Source organism: Amblyomma maculatum, chromosome 8 (genome assembly GCF_055883805.1).
Source record: "Amblyomma maculatum isolate TAMU_Amacu chromosome 8, ASM5588380v1, whole genome shotgun sequence".
Classification (NCBI taxonomy): domain Eukaryota; kingdom Metazoa; phylum Arthropoda; class Arachnida; order Ixodida; family Ixodidae; genus Amblyomma; species Amblyomma maculatum.
In genome coordinates, this window is record NC_139351.1 from 77,663,687 (window position 1) to 77,685,618 (window position 21,932).

Below are 21,932 nucleotides of genomic sequence, written 5' to 3' on the forward strand. Positions count from 1 at the left end.
GTACCCATAAAAAGCCATGTTTCTAATGCTTTAGAAACTAAGAACATTGGGGTACACACAATTAAAGGAGAAATTACCCACACTGGGGGAGGAAGAATTGCCCCGACAATTTTCAACAAGGTTCCTTGTTATTGTGAACGGTAGAGTACCGGTGCCTATTCTTTTGTACTAGGAAGTTAGGCAAGTGTTACTGAATGTCTCAATGTCATGATGTACCGTTCCAAATGTCACCGGTACACATAAGTTTCATTGTTACAAGCAAAGAGACTCTACGGTATGTATATTGTGTGTATGTGCGTGATGGAGTGCTTATTATAACAATATGTGCCCCAGAAAAAATATATTTCAGTTCTTAGACTCTTATGGAAAATAAAATTGTCTTAAGAAATGAGTAATTGATAATTTTGAGGGACAAAGAATTTCTCCAACCATTTTTCAGAAGGTTTATTCTTGTGAGTGGCAGAGTGACGGGACCTACCTTCCGTAGTAGGAAAGTACGCAAGTGTTTTGGATTGCATGATGTGCGATTTCAAGGTGTAAGGCTACACAAGTGTTATTATTGCAAAGAGCCTTTATGACATGTATATTGTGTGTATGGGCATGACTGAGTGCTTTCCAGACCACTAAGTGTCCCAGGAATGTGTACTTGAGTTTTGTAGGTTATAATGGAAAACAGAATTCTCCTAAAATGTCATACGACTGTTTCACGTGATGTATGGCGCGATTACTATTTCCAAGTTACCTCGGTCATGGGATATTTTCATGTCCCCATATTGTGTGCTACCTTGGTCTGGATAACTGAAACTTCTTTCGACTAAATTTCGTTTCTAAGCTGACTCGAGCGTGGTCCACTCACTGTGGTCCTCCTAATTGGGAGGCGCTACCGCCGCTATATGGGCGCTGAAAAACCGAAATTTGACCTCGCTAGAATTTTACCAAAATTAGAGTATGCAGTGATTTGATTTTGGCCACTCTCATTGGTGGCTTCCAAATTGAGCCGGCTCACCTGCAAGATTCTGCAATACTTCCTCATTCTTCGAGCCTGAGAGGCTATTTCGGGATTCAGCAATGCTTCCACATTCTTCGCGGCCAGGGTATTCTGCTACTTACCTAACGCTCGTGACAATGCATGTACTGCTGTGAAAAAGAAACTACTAGTTTACATAGACACAATAAATATTTCAGGTTTATTTTTTACAATAAACTGTTTTTTGATTATAGGAAAAAAAAATGGAGTAGAACCTATAAAGTGTCACTTCAGTACTCCTAAATCTAACTACTGAAAGATATCAAACTTGCCTAATTGAAAGGTGATTTTTCGAATATTCATCGTGCTCAAGTTACAATGCAACACTCTCTGCCATTATGTATGTATGTACGTACGTACGTGTGTATGCATGCATGCATGTATGTATGTATGTATGTATGTATGTATGTATGTATGTATGTATGTATGTATGTATGTATGTATGTATGTATGTATGTATGTATGTATGTATGTATGTATGTATGTATGTATGTATGTATGTATGTATGTATGTATGTATGTATGTATGTATGTATGTATGTATGTATGTATGTATGTATGTATGTATGTATGTATGTATGTATGTATGTATGTATGTATGTATGTATAACTTCATTAAGGAGCCGGCAAACGACGGGTTAAAGCGTCGTGAAGCTGTCCAAGCGTCGACTCGAGGTTATGCCCTACTCTGCACTACCTCGTTTGGCCCGTTTGTAGTGGGTTGTGAGGCTTGTGCTTTCGAGCGCACCCCGGGCCTGCTGAACGGCCCATAGTTGAAGGTCCTTGTCTGTATTTTGCACAGCACTTTGAAGTTCCGGCGGGTATGCCCTGGATGCAGCTTCGGGCGGAAACCTGGCACAGTCCCACAAGATGTGCCATTGGTCCGCCGGACCCACTTGACATTCACTGCAGATATCACTCGTGTAGAAGTCTGGGTGGAGGACGTGTAGCACTGCCACCGCCAAGCTCGACGGACAATGCCGCCTCACCCGACACTTGGTCGGGAGGAGGCGGTCATCCTCAGGCAACTGCAAAGCGGGCCCCGGCAGTGCTCTCTGCCGTTATATTTTTTGTGGCTGTAGGGCCGCGGTGGCCCATTATCTAACGTTGAGGAGGAGAAAAAGGCGCAGATGGAAGGATGAAGTAATTTCCAGATAGAAGTGCAGCCGATTACGCATTCCTAGTCACCGCTCGGCGCCTCCTCGCCCCTGACGACATGGGAGAGAAGGCACACGGTCCCACGTATACATCCCACCACAAAGACGCAGTCCACCTCCCGTCGTGTCCTTCAGAAGGTCGAGCTTGCAGCGCATGGCTTCCAGAGAGTCTCCTCTAGTGAGCCGGTGAAGAGGAGCATACTTTTGGGAGCGCTGCGCTCCTGCGCCTCATCTCCATGTCTCGAACTTCCGGCGGGAAGTTCGAGACATGGAGATTTATTTAAAACCGCGCCACAGGCGATCTCCGGTTCTCGACGAAGCTATGGTAGCGTTAGAAGGCAGGCCCCGGCTTAGACGAATTCGTGAAAGGAGAGATGAGCTCATGTTTAATTTAACACGCCTCCTCACCGAGTAATGTGTAGGCTTAGTCAGTTTCTTGCTTCATGGTTTAGTTGCCTCTCTGTCTTTTGTAAATACTTTTCTGTGCTTGTCTGTTGTTACTGCTATATAAAGTTATTTTGTCGGTTAGTATTCGTTCGTAGTCCTTCGTCTCTGTTTGTGTGAACTACACGTCGCCCGCCAAATCAACGAGTACCTCGAAGGGGCCCAGATGACCTGGAAGTAGACCACGGCTAACCTTATTTTACTTTGACTATATATAGGACCAAGACGTCCTTATTAAAAAATATGTATAATTGGGACCTATTCATACCAAATTATTGCGGACTTGTAGGATATAGGGATTGTAGGATGCAGAAATCGTAAGATGTGGTCGGTGGCCCTCATTATTTAAAAAGATGCGGGTCCAGACTAAAATAAAAATATTTATAAACTAATGTAGGTATATAAAAAAGAAAAAGGAAGAAATTGCTGCCAATCACGTTATTTCCTAATGTGAAGTTTTATTTATTAATTTATTTGTTTATTTCTCTTTGCCCTCAGGGCCATACATGCATTTCAGAGGGAAGTGGGCAAAAAGAAACACAGGAAAAAAAAAACACTGTAAAAAGTGGGTACATAAATAATAGACCCTATATATACAACATTAGCTATGAAATCAGGAATATTTTTATTAGTGAACACGAAACTAGTAGTACTTATAAAATGCAGGTTAAAGTTTTGCAAAAGTTATTGGTATCAGTAATAGATATAATTTTATTGGAAAGATCGTTCCATTCTTTGCAAGTACGGGGAACAAATGAGCGTAAGAAAGAATCTGTTTTGCATAAGGGGATGGCTACTTTCCAGGGATGATCTATGCAATGCGATATGTAATAGGGTGTCTGAAAAAAAAATGCTGTGTTAGACGGAATGATAATATAATTTGTGGAATAGGGTTAGCCGGCCGACTTTTCGTGGTGAAGTCAATGATGGAAGACGCAAAGTGGTTTTCAATTTTGGGACACTTGCTTCTTGGTTATAGTTAGAAAAAATGAAATGAGCACAGTTATTCTGAACGCGCTCAAGGGCAGTAATTAAATAGTCATGGCTAGGATCCAAGACATGCTGCTGAGTATTGTAATTTTGGAACGGGGCGTGGGAAAAATGACGTCGCAGATAACCTAGCGTTTTGTTAGCGTTACGTAATCTATATGAAACCTCCAAGATAGGTCAGATGAAATTTGAATATCTGCACTTACAGTGGACGTTAAGTTCAATTTCATTCAGAGAGTATGAATGGGACAAATAAGCTGTACGAGTCACACAGATTACCTTGCATTAGTTAGAGTTTAGTTCCAGCGCAGCTCATCTGTTTAAGCTTTTCGATAATTGAGGCAAAAGTTTCGGACAAGACATGTATGTACATTTACAGAGATTTTATTTTTCACACATATTTCATACAAACTAGTTCCTCTTCGAATGACAGGAACTGAGCCTTTCTTTCCCTATAAACTACCTAAATAGCTCTATTCGAGTTTCGATAATAAAAATAATAATAATTGGTTCTCAGGAAGGGAAAGGCGCACTATCTGTCACACTTGTTTCTGAGGACACCTGAACCACGCAGTAAGGGTAGGGAGAAAGGCGGGAGTGAAGGTGGAAAGAGAGAAAGAGGAGCTCTAGTGAAGGGCTACGGAGTAATTTCGACCACCTGGGGATCTTGAACGTGCGTTTTTTTCTTTCTTCTCTATATTCTCTTCTATCTGCACAAGGCGGCGGAGGTGGCTCAGCTACAGAGCCAGTAGCAGGCCCGTGCATTTTCTTTTCCTTCTTCCTACAGCCACAACAACAACACTGACACCGCACAGCACACGGACGCCTCGTCGTTTCGCCTCCATCGAAACGCACCCCTGTTACTGTTTCCGCTTTCACCGCCATCTTCCTTCCTTCCTTCGTGGTCCGGTTAAGGTGCCACAGTATAAGTGTGACAGGTACTGCACATTGCCTTTCCTGCGAATCAATTATTTACCCGGGTTCGAACCTGACCGTGGCGGCTGCGCTTCGATGGAGGCGAAACGAAGAGGCGTCCGTGTGCTGTGCGATGTCAGCGCACGTTGAAGATCCCCAGCTGGTCGAAATCACTCCGTAGCCCTCCACTACCGACTCCTATTTCTCTATTTACACTTTAAATCCCGCCTTCCTCCCTTCCTTTACGGTGCGGTTCAGGTGTCCACAGAGACAAGTGTGAAAGATACTGCGTCTCTCCTTTTATATGAACCAATTTAATGTAATCAAATATTATTACAACTTTTATTTCCAGCAGAATGGAGGCCCCCTGCTCCCCGCTCCCGGCACGCAGGTCTAGGGGACTGGGGCTGGGACCTCCGCGATTAGAAGCAGGCAAAGAGGTCTTGATTCCTTGCGGCCTCTTCCGCCAGGCAGATGGCTTGCTTCGGCAGAGTTGGGTCCTCGCTCCGCAGAATGGTTTCCCAGGCTTCTCTACTAAGTATTTTTGCCTTAGCCCCCGGGGAGCTAGCGCATTCCCAAATTACGTTGTTGAGTATCCCTCTCTCCCCACTATGCTTGCATTTATCGTCCTGTCGCTCATCTTTCTGGACGTGATAGGCCCAGACCGCATGGATGTAATTCCCTGCCTGCAGACGCCGCCATGCGGTCGCCTCTTTGTTTTTCAGACGATTATCTGGTGGCAGCACCAGGTTTCTGCTTTGTCTATAATTTTCGACTACTTCTATGTAACTTAATATACGTTTGTCTATGTTCTGGAAATCAGGCGGCTCCACAGCGACCCGGAAGTAGTAGAGATCTTGGGTTAAAGAACAGACACGTGCGCTGGAGTCCATATCAAGCTGAATTTTCTATTCAGCTGTTTTCCGATCAGGATTCGCACCGCTTCTGGTGCGATCCTGCCCTTTGTGTAATTGTAGATGGCTGTTTTGTTGTCAGTAATTATGAATTTTGCTTCCGTTCCTACGCAAGCGAGCGGTATCGCAACCTCTTCAGCTGTTTCGGAGTTGCGGCTTCTGATAGTGGCTTCTGAGACTGGGGCGCCTCGCCTGTCGTCTACCGAGGCTACCGCCGCACCCGACCTCCCACTCGCCGCATCAGAGTATGCAACTGCATTGCTGTCCCGTGGTTCGAAGCGCTTTTTGAGTGCTTCTGCTCTTTTGCCTCCTTTCCTTGATGCATATGGGGTGCATGTGTCGAGGAAGAGAGGACATGGTTAGCTTATCTCGGTATATCTGTGGGATGCTCGATTTCATTGAATCCCTCTGTCTGTCTACAGGCCTAAAATATTTAAAATGGCTCTTCCTGTGGTTGTCTGGCTTAGCCTTTCGAATTGCAACACTCTGACTCATTCTGCTATTTTTTCCCACGTATTGCGTACCCTCATAGCAAGCAGCATTTTTGTGGATGTACTCATTGGTAGGCCCAGGGCCCTCTTTATGCATCGTCTAATGAATGCTTCTTATTTTCGTTTTTCCTCTTCTCTAAGGTTTAAATACGGCGTAGAGTAGCCTATGCGGCTTATGACATATGCCTGCATAAGTCTGATCAAGCTCCTATCTTTTAAGCCTCGGCCCTTCAATGTTATTCTCCTCATTATGCCTAGGACGTGTGTGACGTAGCCTTCCAGTTTCTTTAGTATTCCGTCGTTGTATCCCTTCTCTTGAATGTATAGCCCCAGGATTCTTATTTGATCAACCTTTGGTACGGACATTCCTTCCACTTTAATATCGAATTCTTCGATTTGCTTGCACCCCAAATATTTTGGGTTGTAGACGAGTAGTTCTCATTTATGCGGTGAGCATGAAAGCCCCCTACTAGGCGCGTAGTCAACTACTCTGTCTGCCGCTGCCTGCAGTCGTCTCTCTACGCTCGGATCACTCCCCTGGTCTATCAAGAGAATAGATATCGTCCGCGCACATTTGGACCACTCAATGTTGCTCAGCGCTTTACGGAGACCCCTCATCGCCACGTTGAAGAGGAATGGGGAGATAACCAATCCCTGCGGTGTGCTCCTGCTTCCTAGCTGCAATGTGGAAGACTCAGTGTCTTGGAATTTAATGCAGGCTGTTCTGTCTGCTAAGAAGTCTCTTATGTAGTTATATGTTCTGGATCCCACTCCAATCTCCTGGAGACCGCTGAGAATTGCCTCATGCCTGACGTTGTCGAAGGCTTTCGTTAAGTGCAGTCCCAAGATTACTTTGGCGTCCCTAGATCGTGAGTTTATTATGTGGTGTTTTATTCGGAGCATCACGTCCTGAGTGCTCAAGCCTGGTCGGAAGCCCACCATATCGTGCGGTCACAAGTTGTTTAGCTCCATGAAACGCGTCAATCTCGTTTGTATCACCTGCTCCATTAATTTCCCTATGCACAAGGTTAAGGAAATGGGTTTTAGGTTTTCCAATTTTCGGGGTTTGCCAGTATTTGGTATTAGGATTACGTTTGCCACTTTCCATTGCAGGGGTAGCTCTCCTTTAGTCCAAATTTCCTGCATGTACTCCGTTAGGGCACTTATGGAGTCATTATCTAGGTTCCTCAGGCTTTTGTTGGTGACCCCGTCGGGTCCTGGGGCTGATTTGACTATGTCCTCAAAGTTCCGCTCTGACCTCTGCTTTTGTGACAGGCGCGTCAAGTTCCTTGTTAGCGGCTCCTCTCTAATGTGGGAGGGCGATCCTATTGGTGTCCGCCATGTACGTGCTTGCTACTTTGTCCAGGAACTCCTCTTCTGTTACCCTCGAAAGCATGTCTTGTTTTCGATCTAGTTGGGTCTAGCAAGTGCCTAATAGACCCCAGGTCTTAGAGAGAATCATGCCCTTTTCCATATCGTCGCATCGGCTACACCGAATTTGTTCACAAAGTTTGATCGCGTAATCCTCAATCTCCCTATTGACGTCGGTTGTGATGTTATGGTGAGGATGTTGAAGAAAATATAGTAGAAAATGATTGCTTGCCACCTCGATTGCGATGACCACCATAATTCTTGGGTGATCCGCGTCCCCTGGAGCTCTTCAACTATTCTCCACCAAAGCATCCATTGGACCGATGGCTCAAGGTCGCGTCGAGTGGCTGAGCGGGAGTTGCGTGTTCTTGTGCTTCGGGTCTTTACTCTGGTCTCGGCTCTGCTCGGTTCGTCTGTGCGCCTCATCTTCAGATCCGTGCTGGCCGCGGGGCAGTGGTAGTGCGGCTGGTCTGGTCTGGGCAGGAAAGCCTGCGGCGAAGCTGCGCGGTGATGTCTTCGGAGGCTCTCAGCCTAAGGTCTCCTTCAAATGGACGGAGTCGACGCTGCAAGGCGAGAATGGGGATTGCATACACCAAACCTCCAATCAAAATGTTGCGTGGCGACAAGCAAGAAAACGACACAACATGGCGACAGGGTTATAAATGATTTATTGGCTGGCCTAGCGCGAGGGCTTCTCTCGCGCCACTGCCGATCTTCTTAATGTACTGGCAGAAAGAGAGAGAAATAACTTGATTTGCCCCAGATATCGTGAATTAGGGCAGGTGGGTCCTCTGTGGCCCCCAGGAACACGAAATAAGTGCAAGTTGTGTAGTCTTGTCTGGCTTGGTAAGGCAGCGAAGCGTCAGCCGTAGCAAATCACCAAGACAGCGACAAACTTCTTCGTTCTTCAGTGCGCCAGCACGCGAAGCATGTCAGATTACCACGCACGCGATGACGTAGAATACCACACTACAGCCCCCCCCCCCCCCCCCCCCGTGTAGAGAAGGAGTCATCCTGGCGACTCATGAAGCCGAAAGGACTGACGGATCGTAGTAGGGCTTGTTCGGTTCACATGAACGGTTTCGCGTTCACGGCGGCTCTAGTCCGCAGAGGGCGAAACGGGCTGAACTACGTAGTTGGCAGGAGATGTTTGTTGAAAAACTCAGTATGGACCGTGGCTGGGATGTGCGGTGATGTCGAGGCGTCTAATCCGGCATGGTGGAAGCAGAGGGCAATGCGCGGCTTCTTAGTTCCAGGGTGGATGAGAACGTACCCCGCAGCACCTGAACCAATCGTAGGGGTGTGTTTATTCAGTCAACACAGATGAATCCAACTCGCAGCGGAACGTCAGGAGCAGGGAGTCACCAAGACAGCGACCAACTTCTTCGTCCTTTAGTGCGCCAGCACGCGATGATTGTCAGTGGCTATGATGACGAATATTAACAAACTACAATATATAAATATATATATATATATATATATATATATATATATATATATATATATATATATATATATATATATATATATATATATATATATATATATATATGCGAAGGAAATCATCCAATCAAATTTGTGAGTGATTCAAATTCTGGCTTTGCCTTTGTGGTGGAAAAAAGACATCGCAATCCGGTCTGCCAAAACCCTTCTATCCCGACAGAGAGACTATCGCCGCAGGCCAAGCAGGTCGTTCAACTTAAGGTCAAGCGAAAATAATAGTTTCTGAAGGGTGGTGTTCCGCATAATTGGGAATCTTAAGAGTATGTACTAATAAGCACGTGCGAGATCACAGACAGTAAAATAGTTCTGATCCCGCGAATACAGTGAATGGACATGAAACAGATTCTGGCGAAGAGGCGGGAAACTGGAACCAATAATGCCGCCTCACCACACCCGACAGGCGCAGCTTAATTGTCGTCCTAAACTTTCCCACCTAATATATTATTTCTAACGAAAATTGAGATTTGTTCACGAGCCGATGTGTGCCTTAGCTACTGGATACGTACAAAAGTTAAGTCGGTAGGAGGCTGCCCGACATCTTAAACAGCTTTTAAATCACTAACGCAGTAACTTGACATTTACGTATCTTTACTTCGACGCATGTTTCAACAAGTGAAAGATGTTATTATATTTGAAGCATTCGCACGTCGTTTTAATTTTTCGCGTACCATTCACAGCTGTCATTGGCAAGTGGTGAAGCCTTAACTGTTTAACACGAAATCTTCTGTAACCCTGCATATTCAATATGGCACATGCCTTAATGACTGATAAAATACGAGTACTTATCGCAACAACTTCAAACGCATGTGTACTTCACAAACGTGTTATAATAAAAAGGTAATTTCTAGATTTACCTTAACGTTATTTGTCTAGGACAAAATAAATGTTAACCAGAACATTAGCACTACATTGGCTTCAGCATGTGGCTCGTATATGAAAGGATTGTGGATCGATCTCCAGTGGCATAGATTGTCTCATTTCCTTGCCAATGTCATTGGGCCTAAAAAAATGGGTAACTATGGCTCCTGGGATGAAGCTGCTTCTGAACCTGCAGGAGAAAAAAATGTGACCAATTTGAAGCATCCACGATACGGAAAATATAAGTAAGCATAAACTTCACAGCGGTGGCCATTTTGGAGTGCATTTAGCACAGTGAAAGACTGCAAGCACATCTGATCGTTTTATCATTGCAAACGTAGGCTTGCACTGTTAAAGATACGTCCTGTACCAAAACATAGCATACGTGACGTCACTTGAATGCCTCCCGTAAGGCAGTTTATTATTCGTTGACATAATAGGCATTGACAGTTTGCCTCAAATTGTTTGTTCTTCGAATGACTGCAAAGGCAAAATAAAAAGCCCTTCATCCAAACTGGAACAATCCGTCCAGCCGGAAAAAGGCAAAACTAGCAGGGAACAACATCGACTGTGTCTCGCCTATAAAAGCAAGGGGCGCTATTCAGGCAGCCGTGATGACGGCGTCTGAGCGTGAAAAGGAGCGCGGAAGCGGAAACTTCCGGCCGAGAAGAAACTTGGGAAAACAATGCCCTAACGAAAGGGCGAAGGGAAAACACTAGCAGCTTATCCAGCGCGTTCGCAGTCTTCGTGGTTGATCGAGCGTGTCGGTTTCGCATTCAGCCGAGCGTTGCAATGTAGAAAGAGATGACGACTGAACAGAAAATAAGGTCACAGTATATGTGGGACTAAATAATAAAATCACAGCACAATGTCCAGAGAACATTTATTTTGTTCAGAGAATCGCCCTCTCACCGCAGAGGACTGCGTTCGCGGAATGTTTCGTGTGATGGGGCATTTCTTCCTGCCTGTCATTGACCCCCGTTGCAGCACAGCGGTGTAATGTAGAAAAAATTCTTTGTCAAAGAAAGAGTTTATTTCTTGATGGCAAACAACGCTTGGATGTAGAAACTTCTTCTGTTCTTCGAGAGCGTAGGCAAAAAAACAGTGATTTGGAAAGCTTGATTCTAGGCCTCAAGTCGGATACTTTACGATTGTGAAGAATATGCTGAAACCTCCACTGTGGATGACAAATGTAATTTTATTTTTTAATGATACCTAGATAAAATTCGCCGGGAAACTTGTCTTTTTTGCTTAAAGCCATGCTTGTTACAATTTTCGTAATAAGTAACATGCTTGCCGCAATTTTTGCCAGCGCAACGGGCAGCCAATTTCTCTATGCATTGAAACTTGCGTTTATCAATATTTTACATGTAATCCGATAGAGAACCTCGACAATCTAGCACAAACCTAATTTGAAAAACTGGCCGTGGCTTAGATCAGCTATTCCAGGATACATGTAGCGAAAACATGCGTGCCTGGCGCTTGGCTGCCTACTCCTCTCCAATCCAATATAATCAAATCCAATCCAGTGTAATTTGATCCAGTCCAATCAAGAACAGTTCATTCCTGTAAAATATAATCCAATCCAATCTTGTCAAATTCCATCCAAACTAGTTCAATTCAGTTCAGTTTAGTCCAATCCAGTCTAATCTAATCCAATACAATATGTCCAATGCTGAGTACACGTTCGCCCAAAATGCGGTGATAGTAGTGATGCTATCATCATCACTACTACAATTTCTCACGCTATAGAAAACAATTAGGATACACTACTTATGATCCCGGGGTGTAAATGTGTATGAAAGGTTGCGGAATGCAACCTGGTTATATTGGCTCAAAATACTTCAATACAATAAAGAAAAAAAATACCAGGCGTGGTGCAGTTAGTAAAAAGCTTGTCTGGGGATCCGAGATATGGAGGTTCGATGCCCCGTGGGCACGTACGTTTCTTTCATAAGGAGACCGACCCAGCGGCTTGACGTCATGCAGATGGCTCTGCGGGCGCGCGGCATCCACCAGTGGCGGCGGTTGCTAGGCAACAGCTCTGTGCCTCTTCGTAGTGCGGCCACAGCGAAATCGCAAGTTCTTGTCCAGATTATCTTTCGCTACATTAAAATTAGATTAATCTCTCTAATCTTGCGGTATCGGTAATTTTCCATGCGTTTGAAGAAACATGGATATGCCGATATTAATACAATTTAGAATTCGCACACCCACCCACCCACCCACCCACACACCCACCCACACACACACACACACACACACACACACGTAAATAATAACATTCCGAAAAAGTTTGGAGCACTGTGCGTCATAGGGAATTTACTTTTAATGTTTACTCCACTGACGTAAATTAATACTGCATCTAATTTAGGGTTAAGATTAAATATCAAGTAGACGGAAAAACAAGGCGCTGGTGGTGGCAGGCAAACCCACGGGATTTGAACATCGCGTCCTGTGCTCAGGACGTATCGAAAGAGCACCGGACGCAATATTCGGAGGGCGTGCTTTCGGTTCCCATCATCGGCACATTGTTTTTCTTGTACTTTGTATTTACCTTTCACCCTAAACTAGATACACTACTAATGTAGGTGAATTATACTGTACGAATCTAGAAAAATTAAGTTCTTTACATCCTAAGTAGCCTCTTCCCTTAACACCCCGCCGGGGTGGCGCAGTGCTTACGGCGCTCGACTACAGTTCCTAAGGGCGCGCGATCGAATCCCGGCCTCGGCGGCCGCTTTTCGATGGGGGCAAATGGATGGTAAAGGGGAATGGGGGAAAATAGATGGTAACGAAGTGGTAGCCATGTTTAGTTTTTTTCTCAAAATTTCCCAGTCATATGCAAAAATAACATTCGTGGAGAATTAAGGGAGTACTTCAGCAAAATTTCTAGGGGCACTTTGGAGCACTAATCTGCGATAAGCCGAAAGGCGCCATTACGTGGTGGTCCGAGGCTGCTGCGAAGCGCATCTTTCACACCCTTTGCTTTTTCTTTCTTCTCAATTTTCTCTTCTTTTCGCACGAGGCAGCGGAAGTGGCTCAGCTGCAGAGCCAGTAGCAGGCCCGTGCATTTTATTTTCCTTCTTCCTTGAGTCGAAACAAACTAATAATAATAATAATTATAATAATTGGTTCACAGGAAGGCAAAGACGCAGTATCTGTCACACTTGTGCCTGTGGACACCTCAACCGCGCCGTAAGGAAAGGGAGGAAGGTAGGAGTGAAAGTGGAAAGAGAGAAATAGGAGCCGTAGTGGAGGGCTACGGAGTAATTTCGACCACCTGGGGATCTTTAACGTGCGCTGACATCGCACAGCACACGGATGCCTCTTCGTTTCGCCTCCATCGAAACGCGGCCGCCGAGGTCGGGTTCGAACCCCGGTATTCCGGACAGTAGTCGGCGTCTTACCACTGCACTAGCGGTGCGCCGTTCGAGTATTCGCAAAATGAAAGGCACAGCACGGACGCCTGAACCGGACGCCGGCGGGGTGAGGTTCGCATACGCGTGAATCGACTTGGTAAAGTTCTGACGTCCCAACTTGCTATGAAATCACCAATTGATGACGTCATAGTATCTTATCTCTGCCAATATCATCATCACTGTCACTATCACTAACTGCCACTATGATTACAGATCACTACCACTACTAACTAGCGGTGGCAGTCTCCATGACAATCGCGCTGGCATGACGCTAGACAAGGAGAACTAAGGTACGTTTCTCACGTGCCCTGCGTGGCTGTCGCGATGATTGAAAGCTATAGTGGGACAGGACAGACGCCGGACACCAGATGAGGCATAAATGACTTTTGCTTTAAAACAACGTGGTCTGTACCCACTTCTCCTCTATTGGTTGTGTAGGAAGATCACTGCTGGTGGCCGGCGCAAAAGAACCACCCCGAGATAGACATTTGATGCGCGTTACCCGAAGAACAGATGGCCATGGTTATAGTGAATTACAAGATGACTATTCTAAGTCACTATAGCCATGGTCTAGGCAGAAGCTAAAGGTGAAAGGAAGCAATGGCTGAGAAAACGTCGGCGGTGGCCGCCAATCAGTTCTAATCGACGGCGGTGACTCGGCGAGAAAACACTACACAGGACCTCGCGAACATCTAGGCGAACTCTTCTCAGCCTGGGTGGCGCAGTGGTTACGGCGCTCGACTACTGTTCCCAAGGACGCGGGATCGAATCCCGGCCTCGGTGGCAGCTTTTCGATGGAGGCGGAAAGCAAGGCGCCCGTGTGCTGTGCGATGTCAGTGCACGTTAAAGAACCCCAGGTGGTCGAAATTTCCGGAGTCCTCCACTACGGCGTCTCTCATAGCCTGAGTTGCTTTGGGACGTTAAACCCTACAAACCAACCAACCATCTTCTCAGCCTCATATCCCCGATAAGGGACAAATAATTTTTTGTCTTAAATATATACATTATGCCTTAAAATGTACTCTAAAATTTGGTCCTGCCCAGGGAAAGCGCCCTCTCTACCTTTCCGTAATTTCGGCGTGTGAAAGACGAGCTGAACGCTTTCTCGGAAGTTTACTGAATGTATTGCGCGTCTCCACGCTCTCGAAATCCTCCTAATTTAACTTTTGTACCGAAAACATTACTTCGCTATGTTCACAAATTTCTGTCCGGCGAACGTGTCCGCACACCGCGTCCGCAGACCACGTCCGCAGACCGTGTCCGCAGAATGTGTTCGCAAAATCGTGTCCACAGCAGTTGTGAGTAATAGAGGGTTTACAAAAGTACGTCTGGCAACCGTGAGCGGCACCCTGATCCCGCGCTGGCCGCCATATTTTGCTCGCTCCGTTCGCTTCGTGTCGGTCCGTCAGCGCTCGCCGTTCTGTTCGCGCTTTTCACGTTTTAACCTAGTGTGCTGTGCTTGGACCTCTGTTCGGTCCCTGGCGGTTTCTGTTAGAGACGCCTAGAAGCGTATTTTGAAAGCCGAGACGTGGCGGGGCCCACCGGCTGCGCTACCGAGCGCAGCCCCCCCCCTCCCCCCCCCCCCCTCGGCAATCCGCAGCGTCATCCCTATCCAGGTACAGTATCCAGAGTTCTGTAATGTGGCTTTTTTTTTTGTCTGTGCGCCTTTGCTGTTTGCTTAAATGCCTATGAGAGATCATCGCGAGTTTGTTTGCTTGGTTTGCGCAATCACCGTCGCTCATCCCACTGGAAGATGGTTGGTGAAATGAGCGGGGATGCATTTTATTTTATGATAAAAAGATCGTGCGTAATTTGACGTAAGTTGGACTGGCGCTTAGCACTTTCCTTCCCATGCCGTCGACGCAATTGTTGGCATTAGTCTCGGAAATAATCGGGGGCTGCGTAAAAAAAAAAGGGGCCATGGTAATTTGTGCTTCCAGTGATTGAATATTGATTGGTGTGCGATAGGCGATGACGAGTTAATAAAATCTTTGTAATTAATTGATCAATTGATGAAATAAAGAAACGAAAAAAAGGAAAAATTGGAAAGTAAGGGTTTAAAGGTGTCAGAATGAAAAACCAGTGCCTGGTGATGCTAAGGAAGAAAATTTAGAATATTGATTAATTGAAATAATTGAAGAATGTGTTCAAAAGTGTCAAATTGCTCAGAATGGAAAGCCGATTGTTGCTGACGCATGCGTATTGGTGTATAAAAATATAAAAGTCAAATAAAATAAAAATAAATAAAGAAATGATAGAAATCTAACATAACATGCATAACATAGAAATATAACATACATAACATATAACATACAACATACTACACTTGTGTGTAGTATGTTACTTTTGATGAATTCATATTTTACTGCATTGTATTCTTTTCGCCCCTCCTGCTAGGGCCCAGTTAGGGCCTGCAGTATTTGGTAAATAAAATAAATAAATAAATAAATAAAAGAGCTAAAATATAACACGCGAAGAAAAAAACATCATGCGTGTGTGTGTATGAGAGAGACACTATAACGTTATACCTTTAACGGCGGAGCTTAAGTGACCCCCTAATTTTTCTATAACGATATGATATAAATCTGATTTTATGAACACAGCCAGTTGCACAAAACACAAACACTTCGCAGTAATGTGAGTTGACTTTTCAAATTTCTTTTCGTTTCAGCCGAGTTCTTCCTCCCCCGAGTTCCTCGAAGCTTCCAATGTCAGCGCTTTCATATGAGATTACGGCTTCAAATGTTTACTTTCTGACAGAGGGAATAAACAAGAAATCTACATATTTAAAATTTACAGTGAATTTCAGGTAGCTGTGAATTAGCGAACCATCGGGTGACTCGAAAACACACAAAAGTGAAGCGCACGCTTCGTTATTTTATCGGCCGCGCTGGCAGGTATAAAACCTGAGCTGCGCGCTCTGGACGTGGACCGGTCGAAACGGGCTGTACGTGAGCACGTTAGAACACACTAGTGGGATGTCATCTTTTCCTGCTTTTCTAGACGCCGCGGTTTTGGCAGCCACTTGCTTTTGCAGCGTGAAACACGCACCTCGGGCGCACTAGACAACCGTATTGCTCTCTGCACCAAGCACTACCATTTCGTACGACTGTAAAAAGTAGTTTCGGTAAGCATGCCCGTGTCTTAAATCAAATACACAATGGTAAATGTAACCTACGTACAAAATGTTTCAAAGAACATAATTGCACAATAGCATTCGTTACACATGCATTGCTCCTTCTCCCGTGTCCTCCATCGCAGCATAAGTTTATCCTTCAAGTTCACAAGGCTCCATAGCGCGCAAAAGAATTAACCTTGCTGTTTTAGGTGATAGCACATTCTGTGAGCTAGCTCCCAGTCAGAGGGACGTGCAGTAATGCTTTACATGGTGCAAGTGACCCTTGTAAAGCCGATTAGGACTACAAACGAACGGTCGCATACACGCGTATACTGCGTATACCTTGATTCCGTCCGCGTCTATGACGGTGCGCTGGCTGCATAAGGGCACGCAACAACATGATGGCATCATTCCGAATAGAGCGACTGCTGTGATGTTAAAAAGTGAAACAATCGCTTGTGAGCATTCCAATGCACCTTGCGATGCATGCACGGGTTCTACGAAGGCGCACTTTAACAGCGTACTCGATGGGAGGCGCGGGCGGACTGAGCAAAACATGGCCGCCGCGCACAGTTTCTGTTTCTTTCACTAGATGGCGCTAACTTTTGTAAAGCCTCTATTGAGAAGTGTTAAAGGGTAATGAGTGGTGCCAATCAATAGTGGGTGACGTAATGTTGTGTCCGAAAAAGTTTTAGGCCAATAAGTTAACTAAGTAACTATATTAAATTAACTGGCTGATATAAAATTAAAGCTGCAGTATCTGTCACACGTGTTCTGTGGACCCATGAACCACGCCGTAAGGGAAGGGAGGAAGGTTGCAGTGAAAGCGGAAAGAGAGAAAAGGCTGCCGTTGTGGGGACGTCAAAGATGTGACACCACGCAACCGGAAGTAGAACCGAAAAAGCGCAAAGGAAGGGATTGGCGAGCAATGTGAAAGTACCATATACTAAAATGGGTAAACGAAGTGAATTAGGCAACCAGAAGCAACCAGAAGCAACCACAACAACTTCTGTGCTTTGGCATTACTCCAATGCAAGTTCTGCAGTGCTCTTTAACTTTTTGAGACAGCATTTAGGGGCAGTGCCGGTATATTAAATATAAGTAGTTCGATTTGCGGCATGCCTTCTCAGCTACTAACCTCTGTACTAAACCCCGTCCACACACTTACAGCTGTGAGGAGGTCAGGTGTCTTCAAGGCCTTTTTTCTAACATGCACTCGAAGTGGAATATTAATAAATTTCCATGCTCCTCACATTGTTTGATCATTTACTGAACATTTTGTCGGCATATCGATTAAGAGCGTAAGCCTGAATGGGGCAATATACTGAAATATATGGAAGATCCGGCGTTTTGAGCGAGCGATCGCGATCAATACTATGGGAATTCAATAACTGCGGGCTCTGCCGATCACATATTGTCTGCATAGTTTTTCGACGTCACGCGACCACATGACACGCTCTATTTGGGAAGAGCTTCCAGCACATTCACTTGCAATCACATGTAAGGAATAATGTAACGGAACTCAACAGGACGTTTGCAATCCAAGGCACATCGCCCCCCCCCCCCCCCCCCGGAAAAAAAGTCGTGCGTAAAATTTTTCGCATTGCTAACTAATTTGTATCATCGGCAAAAACAGATGCCCGCAATAACAGAAAACAAATGCGGCTTGTGAACAAAAGCTGCTCAAGATGAAGTTACTTTAGATTAAACTGCAAATAGATGCAGCTCTACTTGTCCATATTTATTCGTTTTTTGACGTGGTATTCAATGCAATGTATGCTGCTCTTCGACTGTGCGTTCTGTCACTATGCTTGAGCTTGGTAAAATTTGCCATAAATCTTAGACTGGAGGCCCCTTTGGAATGTACGTTCATCAATAAGAATGCTAATAAACTGTCGAGTATAGCACCAGATTTCTATATCGAACTTTATGCTGCAGAGCCCTGCATCCCCACATTGTTCTAGCTGCAGACAGCAACTGACGCACCTAACCTGGACGACACATGGCTGTCGTGAGAAGAGCTACACAAAGCCCTAAAACAGATGAAGCCAAACAGAAGTCCGGGTATGGACAGACTCGCGCAAGCCTTTTACATAAAATTTTGGCCGTCGCTAACGACCGCTTTCACCAACTTAGCAAATGATGCACTAGGGTGAGGGGAACTAACTCCAAGATTGAACGAAGGCCTCATCACGCTCCTGTGCAATGACACCTCCAGAAGCAGCGACCTCAAAGCTTGGAGGCCAATAACCCTTCTAAATACGGACTACAAGGTAATTGCAAAGTTTCTCTCTTTGCGCCTGACGACTGCTCTATCGTCCATAGTAGGCCCTTGCCAGGCTTGCTGTGTCCCAGGCCGCTCGGTAGAACTCCATGGCATGGCTCTGAGAGACGTTTTGACATGGATGGAATCACGCAGCATCAATGGCTTTCTTTGCTCCCTGGACCAAGAGAAGGCATTCGACCGCCTGAGTCACGAGTACCCGTTTCGGACACTTGAGCTCACGCGCATTCCCGTACAATACATAAATATGTGCAAGACGGTTTATGCGGCACCACAAGCAGCAGTCATTGTACAGAGGCGCATTTCAATGCCTTTCACCGTGGAAAGGGGTGTCCGACAAGATGCCCCTTCTCCCCATTGCTCTATGTTATAGCGATTGAACCCCTCCTGCGAAAGATTGTTACAGATGGCGGCATCCGCAAAACACCATTGCCAGCGGGTCCTTCCTGCACTCCAGTGTTCGCCTACGCGGATGGCGTCTCTGTGGTGGTGCCAGACACAATATCGGTCGAGAGATTACTTGAACTGACTACGGAGTACTGCCATGCAAGTGCGGCTCGCCTTAACCACAAGAAGTCCACTGTTGTGGCATTGAACACGACCGCCTCCCGTACCGCTATCCAATCGATCTCTGTTACTCGCGAGACACGCAGCATAGGATATTTCTTCGATTCCGCTGGACTAGCACTCAGAAATTGGAATATTGCTGAAGAGCAACTAATCATCAAAACCCACAATCATGGTGCTTTAAAATGAACTCTGGATGCGCAGGCCACCATCATTAGGACAATGCGTAATTCCACCCTCAGCTTCGTGGCCAGCATCCTTGACATCCCCCCAAGACAAAAAGAAACAGCTCCAAAAACATATATACCGCTTTTTGTGGCAGGGAGCCCCCGATAAGGTAAAGCGAGCCATTCTCTGCCTGCCCAGATTGAAAGGTGGCCTGGGGCTGCCCGATCTGCATATTCTCGCAAAGGCTCTGCATATTAAATGAACATTCAGAGCCGTCGAATGCGACATGTCGCTAACAAAAACGATGGCTTCGTACTATCTGTCAAAACGGCTGCGAACATTCACTGAGGAGGCCCTACACCACAACACCCCGCATGCAGGGTCACCCCTATCATTTTACCGAATCGCAGCCATGCACTTAGAGTACCTGAAGGGAAACTCGTCTGACGTTGACCCACGAGCCACACCCCTGAAAGATATTATCAATATGATCACCCCACCGCTCCCTGCCCGCCTATCAAGCTACATGCTACATGCAGAAAGACCCAGTTGGCAGTACAACACCGCCCACATCCTGAGAAGGTTCGCAAGAGGCATCTTACCAATCAAACGGCGCGCCTTCGTCCCGGCGAGGTCGGGAAATATTGACCTGTGTCCCTTCTGCTTGGCCCGAGAGACAGCGGAGCACCTCTTTCTGGACTGCCGAATTTTCGCAGCACTCCTAGCGCGTCTGAGAGATATGTTCGGCATCCCCGGGAACCCATACCCCACCGTGCGCTACTTCAACGCGGTTCCAAAGGAAGGGCGCAAGCAGTTTGTCTTGCCAGTGGCAGAGGTTAACTATTAGGTGTGGTTGATCCGCTGCAAAGCGGCCTACTCGAACAAGACTCCGAGCCTCCATAAAGTGAAGGCAAAAAACAGAACAGAACTATGGTGCCACCTAGAGAGAGAGAGAGAGACTCCACTTGGGGGTCAAGAAGTGTTTAAGAATGGGGACACCCCATGGTGATCTTCAAAGAAGAAAACGGAAAACTAGAAGTGAGATATTAGAAGACTTGCTCGAATCAGGATTCAGCGCACCAGGCTGGTGCGGACGTGGTGCATATGCACTGCGACCCCGCTCCTGTGGGGACAGGCCGGATTGCATGAGCCGCTTGGCTGGGAAAAGGTCGACTCCCCGAAACAAAAAAAAAAAAAAGAAACCCAAACCATATGGTTTGTGAGGCCTTGCCTGGGGTACCCGTAGGATGATGAAGGTCGCAGGTTGAGTTGTGCGCCCTCATAGGAGGATCGCACCTAGTGCATCCTTCCTTCCATCTGGCAAGGCAAGAGTGGTAACAAACTGTGGGTGTGTTTCTACCTTTGAGACCTGTAGTAGTTTTTATGAATGGTTTCATGAAAAGCTATAAAACGTTAAACGCGCATATCATCGATCTGTTTTTCGGCATATTCAATCCATGCCATTGTATGTGGGAAATCTGATTACGCCGAAACTTGGTTGAATCGCGAAGTGAATGCGTCGTTTCATTCTGTAGCAAGAGCTACATTGGCCACAGTTGCACCGCCTTGCGTACTTTCCACATGTGCAGTTCTGCGCATGCGCGAGGAGTCTAGTGACGTGATTACGTGAAGCTGGCGCTGAGCTCACCGCCGCTTCGCCAGCTGTGCGCTTGCGCGAGAAGCTAAGTGATGGCCCTACGCGCGCTGCCTACTCGCCAGTTGTGTGCATGCACGGCGCACGCTACAGCGCATGTGCGAGGAGGCTACGTCTCCCTATAAGGAAGCATGGTAGACCCGCGGGGTATGGCAGCTCATGTACTATCCGCTGCGTAGGCGCCCGACCTTCAGAGCGAAGCTGTATTTCATGCGGGCTGGGTAAGCTAGCAGCCCCGGTTTAACATCGCTCCCTGTCTTTTGCTACCGCTTGAGTGAAAACTGGGTTATATGTGTTAAACAGTATTTCTTTGAGCTGGTTGTTTGTCGAAGCTTGCAGCAAGAAGACGGTAAACGTTCTGCTTAGAGCTGAGCATCAAAAACAAATAATACAATTCTCATGTGTACCAAGAGGAAATGATAGAACAGCTTTCACATTCCAAAGGCTTACAAGGAAAGAAAACACCACAGAGATGATACAAAGCTAATTTAAATTTTGAGAAAGTGCTCGTCGCAGAGCGGCGTCGCACAGGCACTTTCATAGAAAGCCGGGCGATGGCAAAACATAGAAATGTGGCTTGACTGTTTCCAGAACAGCGGAAGGCAAGCCGCTTTTATGGTAATATCCCACAGGATTTGCTTCACAGAGAACACAGCTGTATCCACTAGAGTTACCTCTAATACCCACACCATGATGACGCTCCCTTGCGGCAAAGTTCATGATTTGGCTTTTAATCAGTGGACAACCTATGAAGATAAATTGCCCGCAGATCCTAGCATACGTTTTCTAAGCTATTAGTGTGTTCACGTATATCAATGCCGAAGTAACACTACAGAGAGTCGATGCCTATCTCTGTGAGACGATCTCTTCCAGACAATAGTAGTCGATGTGACGACTAGCTTCTCCTTCAAGCTAGTCACCAGGTTTCCACACCCGGTCCTCCTGCGCTTTCGGATCTGACAAACGCGTTTTTTCTTCTCAGTATCTTTGCTATACAGTTCAGGTTTTTTTTTCACAGCAAGCCATGTCTTGCAATCAATTTCAGGAAT